Source organism: Sminthopsis crassicaudata, chromosome 1 (assembly GCF_048593235.1).
Source record: "Sminthopsis crassicaudata isolate SCR6 chromosome 1, ASM4859323v1, whole genome shotgun sequence".
Taxonomy (NCBI): Eukaryota; Metazoa; Chordata; class Mammalia; order Dasyuromorphia; family Dasyuridae; genus Sminthopsis; species Sminthopsis crassicaudata.
The window spans coordinates 629,616,157-629,632,013 of NC_133617.1; the positions used below are offsets into that span (position 1 = coordinate 629,616,157).

Below are 15,857 nucleotides of genomic sequence, written 5' to 3' on the forward strand. Positions count from 1 at the left end.
GATATGTTGGAGAGCTCCAGACATTGCAGTGGAGGCCTCTGGTTTCTTCAGAACTTCTGCCTACTCTAGTTTGGTTGCAGGTTGTTGTTACTGTTGAATAGTATAAGTCATGTCCAACTCTTCATGACCCCATTTGAGTTTTTCTTGGCAAAGATACTGGAGTGATTTGTCATTGCCTTCTCTAGTTCATTTTATAGGGTTAAGTAACTTGTCACACATGCCAAGTGTCTAAGGCCAGATTTGAACTCAGGAAAATGAGTCTGTGCCATTTTAGTTGTAGGTATAATCTGGTCATTTGGCCAGTAGTGCTGAATGAAATTTACACTTTCTCAAAATTTGGATCACAAGAAATTAAGTATTCTCGACAAGACAAAGAAATAGTGGGCAAGGCAGAATTCATTAGATGTGGTCCTTTCAATTAGAGAAGCTGGGTGTTTTGATTAGAGAGGTTCCAGGAGAATTTAAGGACAGAGGATGAAGGATTTAAATACAAAGGCTCTTTAGAATCTAAGATATTCCTAGAATCCAAGAGAGGTCTGAGGCAGTAGGTGATTCAACAGCAGTCCGAGTCTTCTCTTGTGCTTTTTAAACTGAAACAATTCATTTATCTACTAAACTGACCTACCCTGCATGGCTATCCCGCCTCTGACTGGCTCCCCCTTATCATCAGTCTCCTCTGGCAGAAGCATTATCTCTGGATCATTGGGGAGTTCAAAGAAGAATCTTAATGTCTTGGGGGCTTGCTTCCTCTTCACTGGGGCTGTCACCTTCGGAGGATAGCATTGAAGTCTTGGACCTAGAATCCTGCCAAGTGGGATTCCTATTTTATCAAATTCATGATAACCAGAAGACTCTAGTATGTTTCATTGAGTAAGAAATTAATAACATGGCCTTGGGAGAGGTCAAAGATGATTCCTTGTTCTTTTTTCCCTTCAGGTTAGGGATTAACTACAGTGGGCAGAAAAAATCAATTGGCCACCTAATAACATCAATTCAAGGTGGAGTTCAAAGTGCTCTGCAAAGTGACTTCATGCTCTTTTTAGCCTTATTTGTATTAATGCTAGTACCTAAAACTAGGATATTTTGTGCCTGAAACAAGGACCCAAAACTGGGATTTAGAAATTTTTGATTCAAGGACAAGTAGTAGTGCGGATGGAGAGCCATAGAGAGGTGGGCAGATACTACTACTTCGAGGGATCGACACAGACTCAAGTTCATTACCCTTAGTGGGCAGAGACTCTAGGACAAATAGAGACCATTGTTAGGGAGGATAGATAGGGAGAGGAAGGAGGACATCAAGTAGTTTCTGGTCCAAGTGTTTCTTCACTTTTGGTGAGGTCTTATTAATGAAGTTAGGGTAATGCACACAACAAAAAAAGAAATGCTATTGGGGAAGCAGCTGAAAGAGGACTTGAAGGCATTTCTTCATATCCAGAGGATCATAATAGGATACCGAAGTTGGGAGGAAGCTTAGGGAATGATCTGGTCCAATTCCTTGATTTTACAGAGGGGTAAACTGAGGACTCAAAGGGGAAAAGTGGTTTTTCACACAGTAAGGCTAATCCAACCCTTACAGAAATTAGGCTGAACTGATGTATACCAAATGGAACTCAAATCTTGTATATGGAGAAACAGACCTTAGTGACCACTTTATCCTTTTAATAAACAGAATCCCAGAGGATGTGTTAGAGGAGGAAATAGAATCTAGGTATTCTGACTTCCAGTCTATCACTTTTTTTCCAGCAAGGTTGATGAAATTTGAATTTTTAATATTAAGGCTTGGAAATATTGGTTTAACTCAGAACAATAAAATGAGACTGAGAAGAGGAATAACCTTGATCTTTACTGGGAATCCTCTAGCCTCAAGCTTACCACACCAAAAAAGGCAGCCCAGCCACTTTACTGCAACTCCTCCTCCCCAACCCCCACTCCTTTCCTCTTGTCATTTTGGACCTGGTTTGTGGCTTTCAACGATAAAATTCTGCAGCACCCCTCCCATCCATATTCTCTGTCCAACCCACCTCAGAACACTGCCAATCACAGCAAGACCTACAGTGCAGTCATTCCCCTCTCCCAGTGCCCATGCCTGTAGTACTCCTTTATTTCTATTCTGCTGCATCTTCCCCATGTTCTGTTCCAAGGACAGTAAATCATCTCTGCCTTCTTTCCTTAAAAGAATACAGGTGATGTTAGAGCCCTTGGGCCACCTTTTAATTTCCCTTTTTGATGTATTTTTCCTTGCAGTTGATAAAGTCCCTTGTTTTGAGTTCTACTATTCCCCTTCATACTCTTAAGTTCCAACCAAATGGAGCCATTCTGTGTTCTTGCTTTGCATTCTCCCTTAGGAGTTTGCACCTCACACCCTATGTTTGCATTGGATTCCCTACCCTTCATTGCAGACCCAACAAGTTGGCCATGTCCTCCTCCAGGATTTTTTCTTGTCCCTCAGCAATGAAATAATCTCTTGGATCCTCACATTTCTCATAGTACTTTGTCTGAATTTATTGATAATTTCCCAATCTTAACCCCTATATCTTGAGATTTGCTGTAAGTGTATTTTAAGTGCCTGCAATATCAGTTCTGTGTCCCATGCATGTTTATACTTCCTACTCTTGGCACAATACCCTTGTATACACACAATAGGCACTTAATGATTTTTTTTTTTGAAGAATGAATGATGTCCAATATCAACTAAAGAAAGGAATTGCATAGAAAAATAAAATATATCTTCCCTTGAATAATATTCCCTCCCCACCATCTTGTGGTTTTCTCTGACATATCAAGTTGAAAATTAAACTTAACCTTTGAAAATAACTTATCATATAAATATGGTAATAGATTGGATCCCACAAAGATTCACTGTTGATTTGTAGTAGATCTTCTATGATGCTTGGACAGCTCTTCTCTTTTCCTGTTTCTCCAATGCCCAAATTGTAGGATGGCTATCAGAGGGTTACTTATTCACTCTCATTCACTTGATGAATATATTGATTTCACAATATGGTACATTGCACTGGAAACAAAACTCCACACCTGGCAGGGATTAGAACCATTGCTCAGTCCGGCTGGCTGTTAATTTGTGTTTTGTTTAAATGAAGAACATCTTGCTCTAATGTAAAAAAAAAATTACATGTTGCTTTTTTTGCCCCATTTAGTTCAGACCCATTATTTCATGTATGTGTGGAGTTTCTTTGTTGAAGAAACTCTTTCCCAACTTAGCTCAACAAGTCTTCTGCCAATTGTAATCTTAAAGACTTTCCTGGGGACCCAGAGAAATTTGAGTGATTTTCTTAGGGTCCCTTAGCCTAAAAAATCAGAGGCCAGATTTAAAATTATTCCTTTTTTCCCAAGACATTTCTACACAACCCTGCATATATAGGTATAAAATAGATATGCAAAGCAAACATTTGCTGATAATAAATAATAATTTTGAGATCCCCACATTCAATTACACAACCCCATAGATGCAGAACTTAAGCAGCTTTGATTTAAATCACAATAGACCCTGAGGTAACTGTGAGGCTTCAGATGCTACACTACATCTGGAGCAGGAAGACCCAGATACAAACTCTGGTTTTGTGCACTTGTTTACTTTTCAACCTTGAGCAAGACATTTTATCTCTGAACCTTTAGCAGCATTAGCATCTATTATTTGATTAGTACAGTGGAAACTACTCTAGACTGGAACTCTGGCGACTTCAATCAATCAAGAATTTATTCATCCTACTCTGTGCAAGGCATTGGCTAGATTCTGGGAATAGCATTGCTCTAAGTAACTCTGAGGAAGTCATTCTTTCTCATCTGTAGCTGTATTTCATATCCTCATCTGTGAAATAAGGGATTTGTGCCAGACCCCTTTGAAGAAAGCTTTCAGCTCAATCCCCCTAGAAGACCAAGCTAAGCCAGGCATCTAAGCAGGATGCCTTCTCTAAGAAAGATGGATGCAATCCAGTTTAGAGAAGGGACCTGTCTTTATGTGTAAAATGGAAATAATACCTGTTCAGGTTGACTCACAGGATAATATATGTTTAACAACCAACTCTCACAATTTCAGAGCATACTTTTAAGTTTAATCTGAATGATTAACATTTTCTCCATCACTTCCTTAAATCTAGGAGTAAATGCTCATGTTGAAAATTTAAATAATTCCCTTGGAGAATCAGTAAAATTTAAATCTTTATTCCTTTCAAGGTCATCATTAGTGCCAGGTATTTTTTTTTAATTGTTTTTTTTTCTGGTTATACATGTCCATTTTTAAGAAAACATTTCATTATGAATCACGTTGGGAGATAAAAATCAGAAAAGGGAAAAACCACAAGACAAAAAAAATCAGAAGAAAAAAAAGTGAACATAGCATGTGTTGATTTACGTTCAATCTCCATAGTTCTCTCTCTGGATGCAGATGGTGTTTTTCATCCAAAGTTTATTGGGATTGCCTTGGATCACTGAACTGCTGAGAAGAACCAAGTTTTTCATAGTTGATCATTGAATAATCTTGCTCCTACTGCGTACAATATATTCCTGGTTCCTGGTTTTGCTTGTTTCTCTCAGCATCAGTTTGTATAAATCTTTCCAGGCCTTTCTAAAATCAAGTTGTTTACTTTTTATATTAATATTATGCTTTCATATATCATAATTTATTCAGTCATTCCCCAATTGATGGGTATCTACTTATTTTCCAATTCTTTGCCACCACAATAAGCTACATTTTTGCCCATATGGGTTCCTTTCCCCTCCTTTCTATTTCCTTGGGATACAGATCCAGTAATCTAGTGCCATGATTTTAATAGCCTAAAGGAGGCTCTCATAATTTCTTAGGGTATATGAAAAAGTGCTCACTCTTCCAAGTGGTAACTACTTAGGAAGAATCACAAAGTTTGAGAAATGGACAGGAAAAAAGACAGCAAGAGAGCAGAAGGAGATTGTTCAGTACCCTTCTGCCCAATAGGTTTTTCCCTCTGATGTGATCCATTCCTGAGTATCCAACGGATACACATAGGTTCCCTGTCTAAATTGGACTGTATCCATCTTCTTCAGGGAAAGCATGCTGCTTAGCTGCCTGGTATAACTTGGTCTTCTAGGCTTCTTGGGCTTTAAGGGTTCTTAAAAGGAGTTTGACACAAATCCCTCATTTCACAGATAAGGATAGAAAATACAGATTCAGATGAGGAAGACTGACTTCCTCAGAGTTACTTAGAGCAATGCTATTCTCAGAACCTTTCCAATGCTTAGCACAGAGTAGGTTAAATAAATTCTTGATTGATTGAAGTCTCTGAAGTCCCAGTCTAGAGTAGTTTCCACTATACTAATCAGATAATAGATGCTAATTCTGCTAAAGGCTTTGTGTTACTGCCTTTTAAAAGGGACATTCATTCAAATCCTTTCATCAAAAAAGTGACTAATGGGAGAATTTCAGCCTTGTGGACATGGCTTATTTTCTGAAGTAAAAATATAGATTTATGATCTGACAAATTAAATTCCTTTTTTTTTTCAAAATGTCATTTAAATGACACTTTCTTTTAATCAAATAATGGTAATCACAGAAAATATATGTCGTCTCTGACTTCATAAATGGGTGTTGGGGAAATGAAAGCAGACTTCTTTTCCAGTATTCTTAAAATCATACCAAGTAGACAGCTGCCTACTTTATCACCTCATCCAGGCAGCTATGCTGGGCCTACCACAGTGCTTTTGGCAGGGAAGGGCATGGCTTTTCATTAGACTGAGAAGGACAAAATTAAGGTAGGAAAGGAGCTTACAATCAACTTTCTTCTCTGTGCAGAAGTCCTCCTCTGTAGCATTCCTTTCTAATTCCAGAGTGGTCATCTAAGTGTCTATTCACTATGGAAAGCTAACTTTATCCCAAGGCAAGCAGTCCTTTTTGGAGAAAACTTTTGGGAAGTTTTTCCTTATTTTGAATTTTAATCTGATTCCTTATACTTTCTACTTTTCTTGTTCAGATGTGTCTGATTCTTTATGACCCCATTTTTGGGGGTGTTTTCTTGGCAAAGATACTAGAATGGCTTATTTCCTTCTTCAGCTCATTTTACAGATGAGAAAAATGAGGCAAACAGGGTTTAGTGGCTTGCCCAGGGTACACAACTAATAAGTGTATGAGGATGCATTTGAATCCAGATCTTTTAACTCTAGGCCTGGTGCTACACCTCCTAGTTGCCCCATTCCTTCTATTTAGCATTCCTAATTTTACCATATGAGAAAATCAATCACATCTTTCTTCTTTTACCCTTTCCTATTCCTCTCTAGCTTCTCTGAAACCTATAAAGGTTTCTTTACCAGGGCACTTCCCTGTTCTTTTACTTTATATATTTAATACATGATTTACGGACTCCTCACAATTCAGATCACCCTCTTTTCTGGGAGTTCTTGACTTTTTTGTGTCATGGATCTTTTTGGCTATCTGGTGAAGCCTTTGGATTCCTTATAGCTAGCATTTACATAATATCTAACATTTATATAACACTGTAAGGTTTGCAAAACATTTTTTACAAGTGTTTTTCAATTTTTTCCTCACAACAGTCCTGTAAGGTAGGTGTTATTTTTTTCATTTACAGGTAAGGAAAGGCACAGAGCGATTAAGTAACTTGCTCGGACCACACAATTAGAAAGTACCTGAGGCTAAATTTGAATTCAGGCCATTTTGACTCTAGGCACAATGCTCTTTTCACTGTACTACCTGGTCCCCTCTTTTCAGGATATTTTTAAATGCATAATAGAATTACAAAGGAAACCAATTATAATGAAATATAGACACATTTTTTTTCCCATCCAAGTTAAAAACCTATCCCTGCCTAAATGAAAAAAAAAAATCTGTCCATGAATATCAAGTTAAGATGCACTTAAGATGCACTTCAGTTTGCTCATATTTTCTTTAGGTGTGGGGTCCAGAATTGTACATAATCTTCCAAATATGCCTTGACATGGAGACAAGTTCCTAATCAGGCATATGATCCAGGGGGATAGATACTGATTTATTTGAATGGTGAACCTGAGCAGAGGGCAAATCTATCCAAAAGCTCTATCCATCAAGCAATGTGACTGTCTGTCAGGCTAAATCACCCTGGATCCTCCCTTTTCAATAAAACAAACAAAAGCAAATGATAGTTGTCAACTGTAAGCTGACACAAATGTAAAGCGATTGGGAGGAAAATTCTGAAGGTTGAATGCTTATGTCTGAGCCAACTTATCCAAAAAGATGGGCATTTTGTGCAAACTTATCTCTAAGCTCTTGTGATGCTTTTATTCACAAGAGTTTCCCTCACTCAGAGTAGATTTCTTTACCTTCAACCAGAATAACATTTTATTAAGTTTGAAGGTAGGTGGGGAGAGAGCACTGTTCTTGTGAAGGATCTTAGAATCTAAAAGTTAGGAAGAACTTACATCTAGTTTGGGGCTAGATGGAGCAGTGGATAGAATGCCAATCCTAGGGCCAGAAAGGCCTGAGTTCAAATCCAGCCTCGGACACTTACTAGCTAGGTAATTCTAGGCAAATCACTTACCCTTCTTTGCCTCAATTTCCTCATCTGTAAAATAAACTGGAGAAGTGTAACGAGCTGTCGTCTCTAGAAGCTGCCGGATCACTCTCTGGGAAGAGATCTGCTGTGTCTTCTACTCAAATCTCTCCGACAGATTCTTCTTCCTGTAACGAACCGTTGTCTCCAGGCAGTTGCTGTTAACTCTTGTCCAGAGAAGTGACTTCCCTTCCTGCAGGGAGCCCCGTCAAGCCTGATGCAATGCAGAGTCTTCTTCTATCTCTGGGAGTCCTCTCTTTTATTCTCCCAGAGAATGGGCGTGGGATAATGCAAGGGCTTCTGGGAAGAACCACCTCAGCCAATGAGCCTGCTCCTTCCATCAAGTCAACCTGAGTTCTCACCTTGTAATTGTCCAACCTGAATTCTCACCTTGTCACTATCCAGACAACCCGAGTTCTCACTTAGTAATCCTAACAGAGAAGGAAATGGCAAACTGTTACACCCCTATGGACTACTCTAACCTGGTAGCTCCTCTTAGAGCTACTCTTAATGCCCGTCCGTCCGACGGCACCACTAGGCCACACTTACCCGTCTTCAGGCACAACCCGGATCCCATAGAGACAGACCGCCATTAGGTAGGAGTGAAGCAAAAGAGAACTTTATTCTGAGATAGCACATATACCCCATTGATGATATGGGGGAAGGGGGAAGTCCTCTAGGAACCTGGCATAATGGGATTGGCCCAAGAAGAAGGAGGGAGGCGTGCTAGGCTTTGAGAGCACTAAGGAGGGAGGCATGGTACCTGGAGTCAGACACCGCCTCTTGGGGTTGTGCCCCCCCTCCATGTAGGACTCACCTGCGCCTCAGAACCTCTCATCCCTCAGGTCCTCCCACATGCCTTGAACTGCATTCCTTGCTTCTAGAGGCTTTTAACCCTTACAGCAAACCACTCCAGTATCTTTGCCAAGAAAACCCCAAGAGGGGTTACAAAGTCATTTAAACTGAGATGCTTGAACAATAACAGTACTTTATCCAATTTCTACCTGAATTAGGAATATCTTTTTCAACATTCCCAAGCAATTTTCATTTGAAGACCTCCAAATGAAGGGGAACACACTATTCCTTGAGGCATTCCATTTCATTTGAGACTCTTATACCTTTCTTTTTCTGTCTCTCCCTCTCTCCGTCATTTATTCATTCTTGCTATTACTTTTTCTTACACCTAATATCATCTTTGGTATGTATGAAATTACCTCATATAGACAGCTGTCTATTTTGCGGACTCAGAGAGTAATCTTAGTGTTTGATGAGAGCTTAGTCAACTAGTATAATCTTATACTCAGTACAGGTATGGTATGGTACCCATACCAAGGCTTCTTAAATGTTTTCTAAAGTTAAGGAGGTGAACAGAATTTTAGAAAAGTTAGATATGATAGACTTATGGAGAGAATTGAATGAGGATAGAATATACCTTTTTCTCAGAACATGGCACCTACATAAAATCTGACCATGTATCGGGCCATAAAAACCTCACAATCAAATGCAGAAAGGCAGAAATCGTAAATGAACCCTTTTCAGATCTTGATATAAAAATATGTGCAATAAAGGCCTATGGAAAATAGATAAAAATTAATTGGATACTAAGTAATCATAGAAATCATAGAAACAACTGATAATTTCATCCGAGAGAATGACAATAAAGAGACAACACACTAAAACTTATGAGATGCAGCCAAAGGAGTTCTTAGGGGAAATTTTATATCACCAGATATTTAGAGGAAGAGATTAATGAATTGGTCATGCAACTAAAAAAAAAAGCTAGAAAAAGGTTAAATTAAAAATCCCAATTAAATATCAAATTAGAAATTCTAAAAACCAAAGGATTAATAAAATTTAAAGAAAACTATTGAATTAATAAACAAAACTTAAGAGTTAGGTTTTTAAAAAAAAATTTTCCAGAGGTGATTGGGGCTAAGTAACTTGCCCAGAGTCACACAGCTGGTAAGTAAGTGTCTGAGGTCAGATTTAAACTGAGGTCCTCCAGACTTCAGGGCTGGTACTCTATTCACTATAGTATCTAAATGCCCCAGTTTTATGAAAATAACAACAACAACAAAACAGATAAAACTTTGGCTAATTTGATTATAAAAAAGGAAAGAAGAAAACCAATTTACCAGTATCAAAGATGAAAAGTTTGACTTACCACCAATGAAGAGGAAATTAAAACAATAATGATTTTGTCCAAATGTATGCCAATAAATCTGATAATCCAAATAAAAAGAATGAATAATTTATAAAAATATAGATTTTCTAGATTAACAGATGAGAAAATAAATTACTTAAATAATCCCATTGTAGGAAAAAGAAACTGACATTTCTATATATTACCAACAAAATCCAGCAGCAAGAGATAGAAAGGGAAATCCCATTTAAAATAACTGTAGCTAATACAAAGTATTTAGGAGTCTACCTGCCAAGACAAAGCCAAGAACTAAATGAATATAATTACAAATACTTTTCACACAAAGTTAGATCTAAACAATTGGAAGGATAGCAAGTGCTCATGCTTAGGATGAGCTAATATAATAAAAATGTCAGTTCTATCTAAATTGACCTAGTTATTCAGTGCCATACCAATGAAATTACTTTATAGTATTTTAATATATAGTAATATAGTAATAGCCAAAAATTACTTTATAGAGATAGAGAAAATAAGAAAATTCTATCTGGAAGAGCAAAGGTCAAGAATTTCCAGGGAATTAATGAAAAAAATGCAAAGGAAAAGAGTCTACTTGTATCAGGACAAAAATTATATTATAAAGCAGTGGTAATCAAAACCATTTGGTATTGGCTAAAAAATAAGAGTAATTGATCAGTGGAATAGGTTAGGTTCACAAAACACAACAGTCAATTATACTAGTAATCTAGCGTTTGATAAACCCAACGACTCCAGCTTATGGGATAAGAACTCACTATTTGACAAAAATTGTTGGGAATATTGGAAAACAGGATGGCAGAACCTAGGTATTGACCAACATCTAATTCCCTACACCAAGATAAGGTTGAAATGGGTTTATGAATTGATCCAATCATTCTAGAGAGTAATTTGGAGATGTGCCCAAAGGACTATCAAGCTGTAAACCCTTTGATCCAGCAGTGTCTCTATTGGGTCTGTATCCCAAAAATATCATAAAAAAGGAAAAGGACCCACATGTGCAAAAATGTTAGCAGCAGCAGCACTTTTTGTAGTGACAAGGAACTGGAAATTGACTAGATGCTCATCAATTGAAGAATAGCTGAATAACTGATGATATATGAATGTAATGGATTATTATCGTTCTCTAAGAAATGAAGAACAGGATGACTTCGGAAAAGCCTGGTAAGGTTTATGTGAACTGATACTAAGTGAAATGAATAGAAGCAAGAGAACATTGTACACAGCAACAAGATGATTATGTGATGATCAACTGTAGAGGGCCAGGAGGTAAGAATTCATTCCAGGTCTTGAATCTTCAGTAACTTGGCTCACCAAAACTCTCTTTTTGGATTTTAATAGCAGAGAAATACTTGTTAATACGTGATTAAAAATCAAGCTAGTGAAGCAATATGTAAAACTACTATATGATGGATCAAAGGCTTACCTTTGCTCTTAGGACAGGCAAAGCAGCTTACATTGGAGACTAAAGACATTTGGGAAAAAGGTACTGGAGAATATTGATAAGTTTACTCTGGTGTATGTATACCTCAATTATTTACATCCCTGTCTTAAGTAACCGAGATTAGGGCTTAATCATTTTCATTGTGCTTCTTAGGAAAAGTATTGGGACATCAAAGAGTGTATTTTGTACTAAGCCTATAAGCATTGGAAATATATATTTATATCTCTGATCAATAAAATTTGAAAAACTCTGCCTGGCCCCAGAATATTTCCACACTCTTTATTCACCACAAGAGCTGGACTCCAATAATCAACTGTGATGCCTTGGCTCTTCTCAACAATATGGTAGTTGAAAGTAATTCAAATAGAATTATAATGGAAAGGGCAATCTGCAACCAGAGAGAGAACTATGGAGACTGAATGGGGATCAAAGCATAGTATTCTCACCTTTTTGTTGTTTGCTTTTTCTTATTTTTTTTTCCTTTCAGCTTTTGATCTGATTTTTCTTGCACAGCATGAGGAATATGGAAATATGTTTAGGGGAATTGCACATGTTTAAACTATATTGGATTATGGCAGAAACTAGGCATGGACCAACATTTAACACCACATACTAAGATGAGATCAAAATGGGTCCAAGATTTAGGCATAAAGAATGAGATCATAAATAAATTAGAGGAACATAGGATAGTCTACCTCTCAGACTTGTGGAGGAGGAAGGAATTTGTGTCCAAAGGAGAACTAGAGATCATTATTGATCACAAAATAGAAAATTTTGATTACATCAAATTAAAAAGTTTCTGCACAAACAAAACTAATGCAAACAAGATTAGAAGGGAAGTAATAAATTGGAAAAACGTTTTTACAGTTAAAGGTTCTGATAAAGGCCTCATCTCCAAAATATACAGAGAATTGACTTTAATTTATAAGAAATCAAGCCATTCTCCAATTGAAAAATGGTCAAAGGATATGAACAATTTTCAGATGATGAAATTAAAACTTTTTTCACTCATATGAAAGAGTGTTCCAAATCACTATTGATCAGAGAAATGCAAATTAAGACAACTCTGAGATACCACTACACACCTGTCAGATTGGCTAAGATGACAGGAACAAATAATGATGAATATGGGAGGGGCTGTGGGAAAACTGGGACACTGATGCATTGTTGGTGGAGTTGTGAAAGAATCCAACTATTTTGGAGAGCAATCTGGAATTATGCCCAAAAAATTATCAAAATGTGCACACCCTTTGACCCAGCAGTGCTACTACTGGGCTTATATCCCAAGGAAATACTAAAGAAAGGAAAGGGACCTGTGTGTGCCAAAATGTTTGTGACAGCCCTTTTTGTAGTGGCTAGAAACTGGAAGATGAATGGATGTCCATCAATTGGAGAATGGTTGGGTAAATTATGGTATATGAGTGTTATGGAATATTATTGTTCTGTAAGAAATGACCAACAGAAGGAATACAAAGAGGCTTGGAGAGACTTACATCAACTGATGCTGAGTGAAACGAGCAGAACCAGAAGATCATTATACACTTCAACAATGATACTGTACGAGCATGTATGCTGATGGAAGTGGATATCTTCAACATAGAGAAGAGCTAATCCAATTCCAATTGATCAATGATGGACAGAATCAGCTACACCCAGAAAAGGAACACTGGGAAATGAGTGTAAACTGTGAGCATTTTTTTTTGTTTTGTTTTTCTTCCCAGATTATTTTTACCTTTCGAATACAATTCTTCCTTTGCAACAACAACAAAATTTGGTTCTGCACATATATAATGTACCAAGCATATACTATAAGATATTTGGTATGTATGGGAATGCCTGCCATCTAGGGGAGGGGGTGGAGGGAAGGAGGGGAAAAATTCGGAACAGAAGGGAGTACAAGGGATAATGTTGTAAAAAAAAATACCTATGCATATGTGTTGTCAAAAAAAGTTATAATTATAAAATTAATTAAAAAAAACAAAAAAATAAATTATATTAGATTGCTTGCTATCTATGGGAGAAAGTTGAGGGGAAAAGGGAGAAAAATTTGGAACACAAGGTTTTGAAAAGGTGAATGGTGAAAACTATCTTTGCATGTATTTGGAAAAAAAAGTTTTTGAAAAACTTTTTTTACTTGCTATCTCTTTTTACCCGATGATTTTTTGTATGATCCTAGTTATATTGGTATGTAAAATGGGAATGTAAATAAAAATATAATAAATCATAATTTCATGGTTTCTACATTCAGTTACACAACCCCATGGATTGTGTATGCAGGATGCAGAATTTAAGAAGCTTTGCTATATATGACTCCTCTTTTCACATCTTGCACTTCTGACCCCAGACCATAAAACAATTATGGCCCTCTCAAAAATACTTCATGTATTTCTCAAGAACATGTGACCTCTCATCAAACTTCCATCATGTCCTGGGTCGCTTCCCCACACCTTGCATAGCTGTCTGACTTCCCTTACCATATGACCCTTGGGAATCAAGTCCCACAGCTCAGCCAGGCTATCAACTCCAGGAAGAGACATGTCCCTAGTGGTCTGATGTAGAGCTTAAGACCTTTTATTGAAGAGTGTAAGTTACTCACATAGGGCTCATGCCCAAGGACTGAATGACAGCTCCAGAGCTCCAGGAATGGATGTTTCCACTGAAGAAAGATTTGGTCTCCAATCTGTTTCTAATGTACTTGCACATACCATGTGGGTACTCAATAAATGATAATTGCCAATGGTGCTGATGAGTTATTGTCTCAGTAATCTTTTGGTATGTTGGTATTTTGTTATCATGAAGCGTTTATCATTGTACCACTACTAGGATATCTAGGAGAGCAGCACAAAGGATGACCCCCAATGACCAGTCCACGGATAGACTCTAATTGTTAACTTCTCCATCCCTTTTTCCCTAGCCTGGGACTCCAGCAGGGAAATGGCATTTGGAGGAGGAATATGCAACAGGAACTCTTCACTCCTGAGACTATACCAGGCTAGGTCTTTTTCACTGCTGGAGGTCACCATGTTTGGTTTGACCATTTTCTTTACTGACATTGCTTGATGTGATAGAGCTTCAAGTCCAGATAGAGAGGAAGTTTGCTATGGACTGACATTGCTGCTAGTGATGTTCATTAGGGGAGGAAGGTCCTCACTACAGGATTTGCTCTCTGTGATCAGCCTGGGCTCAGCTTGGTCTTTTATATTAGACATTATGGATGGGTCATGTGCCTGTTTGAGGCTGGGAGCTGTCCATCGCCTGGAGATGCTTGGGACCAGCAATCCTGTGGCTGGATTCTTTGCATGTCCTGAGGCGCTTGGTCCCAGAGAGTTAAGCGCACTTGGAACTGCTGGTCACCAGGTTGTTTTTACTCTTGTCTGGGCAAACGGGTTTGTTGTCATCTCCGCTGGTCGCGGTTGCCTGCCGAGTCTGGCTGCCATGAGTGCTGACGGACCAGCTAGAGTGATTGCTGTCCGTTGGGCTGGACCAGTGACTGCCAAAACTGCTTCCACTGGTGCTCTTAAGACCTGCGCTTTCCTTCATGCTGCTTGTCCAGCTGGTCCGGCTGCTGCCATTGTGAGTGGCCCACCTGCTGGAGAGTTCACTGGCATAACTTCTAGGCAAGCTGATCTTGCTATTGTTGGGCAAATTGGTCCAGCTTCTGTCTGTTAGAGTGCCTTGACTTTTCTTTGTTGTGTTAGTCTGGCTTTTATTGCTCTGGCTCAACCGTACAGTGCTAGAAGGGGTAGCCTGTTGGCTGCCTGACAGCCTGGGACTCTTGTCCTCCACGCTGATCTAAAGGGGCCTGCTTGGCTGTACTGGCTGACTGCTGCTTAGACTGCTCTTCTGTCCCCTAGGCCCACTGCTGGGTTTTGGCTATTGCTCGGCCTGTCACTGATACCTCTCTCAAGTTTCAACAGCAAAGCCTTTCCTGTTGGAAGCTACGTCTAAGGTGGAGGTGTAGATTTTGATTTGTTCTGGAAAGTAGCTTCTTAGCCAGAGCCCAAAGTACGAGCTCAGAGATCTGGATTTGGTCCCTACCTCTTTGTTGGAGTCTGGGGGAGCAATCTACCTTAGGTCTTTGGATGATGGGTAATTCCTTGGGGAAAGGTGGTCAGATTGACCCCAGGTACATGAACTTTGGGGGGGTAATGTGTCAAAGCCGTGGCTCTTTGCCAAAGGCAACGTTTCTAGCCTTTTAAAAAATAAGTCCCTCTGATTGGCTAAACTGGTTCCCATGGTGACCTGGTTTGTGAGGTGGAACAGAAAGAAGAATGTTGCTAAGGGGCAGTAGCTCATAAAGAATGTGCTTGTGTTGGGATGTTTGGCAAAGGGGAGATGGTAGGGAGGCTGAAGATCTGCTAAAAATTGCTCTTTTTTGCATTTATAGGGCTGGCAGTTTGGGATGCTTAAAAGGGTCATGGGAGGGTACTAATGAATATCTATCCTTGCTCATGGGTTAATATTTTTAGTGTTGGAAGAGACTTTAGGGGGCAATCCCCTCATTTTACAGTTGAGGAAACTGAGGGATTAAGGTACTTGGCAAAAGTTACACAGCAGGATTTGAACTGAAGTCTTCCTGATTCTAAATCCAGTACTCTATTCACTATCTACCTCAGGGTTTTGGATCAGCTACCAGCTTAGTCTGGCAGGGTAGAAATTAGTCTATCTCTTCTCATCTTGAAGTCTGAGAGATTAGTCCCTTTGGTCT

General features: G+C 38.7%; 1 long non-coding RNA gene across 1 annotated transcript in view; it reads right to left on the reverse strand.

The window, feature by feature from the left end:
• The window catches only part of LOC141551302 (uncharacterized), a 37,192-nt gene extending 21,929 nt beyond the window's left edge, over positions 1-15,263 (reverse strand). Inside the window, exon 1 of the long non-coding RNA XR_012484825.1 lies at positions 13,746-15,263. This is a non-coding gene — a long non-coding RNA (uncharacterized LOC141551302). The remainder of the gene's footprint in view (positions 1-13,745) is intronic.
• Between the last annotated feature and the right edge of the window lie 594 nt (positions 15,264-15,857).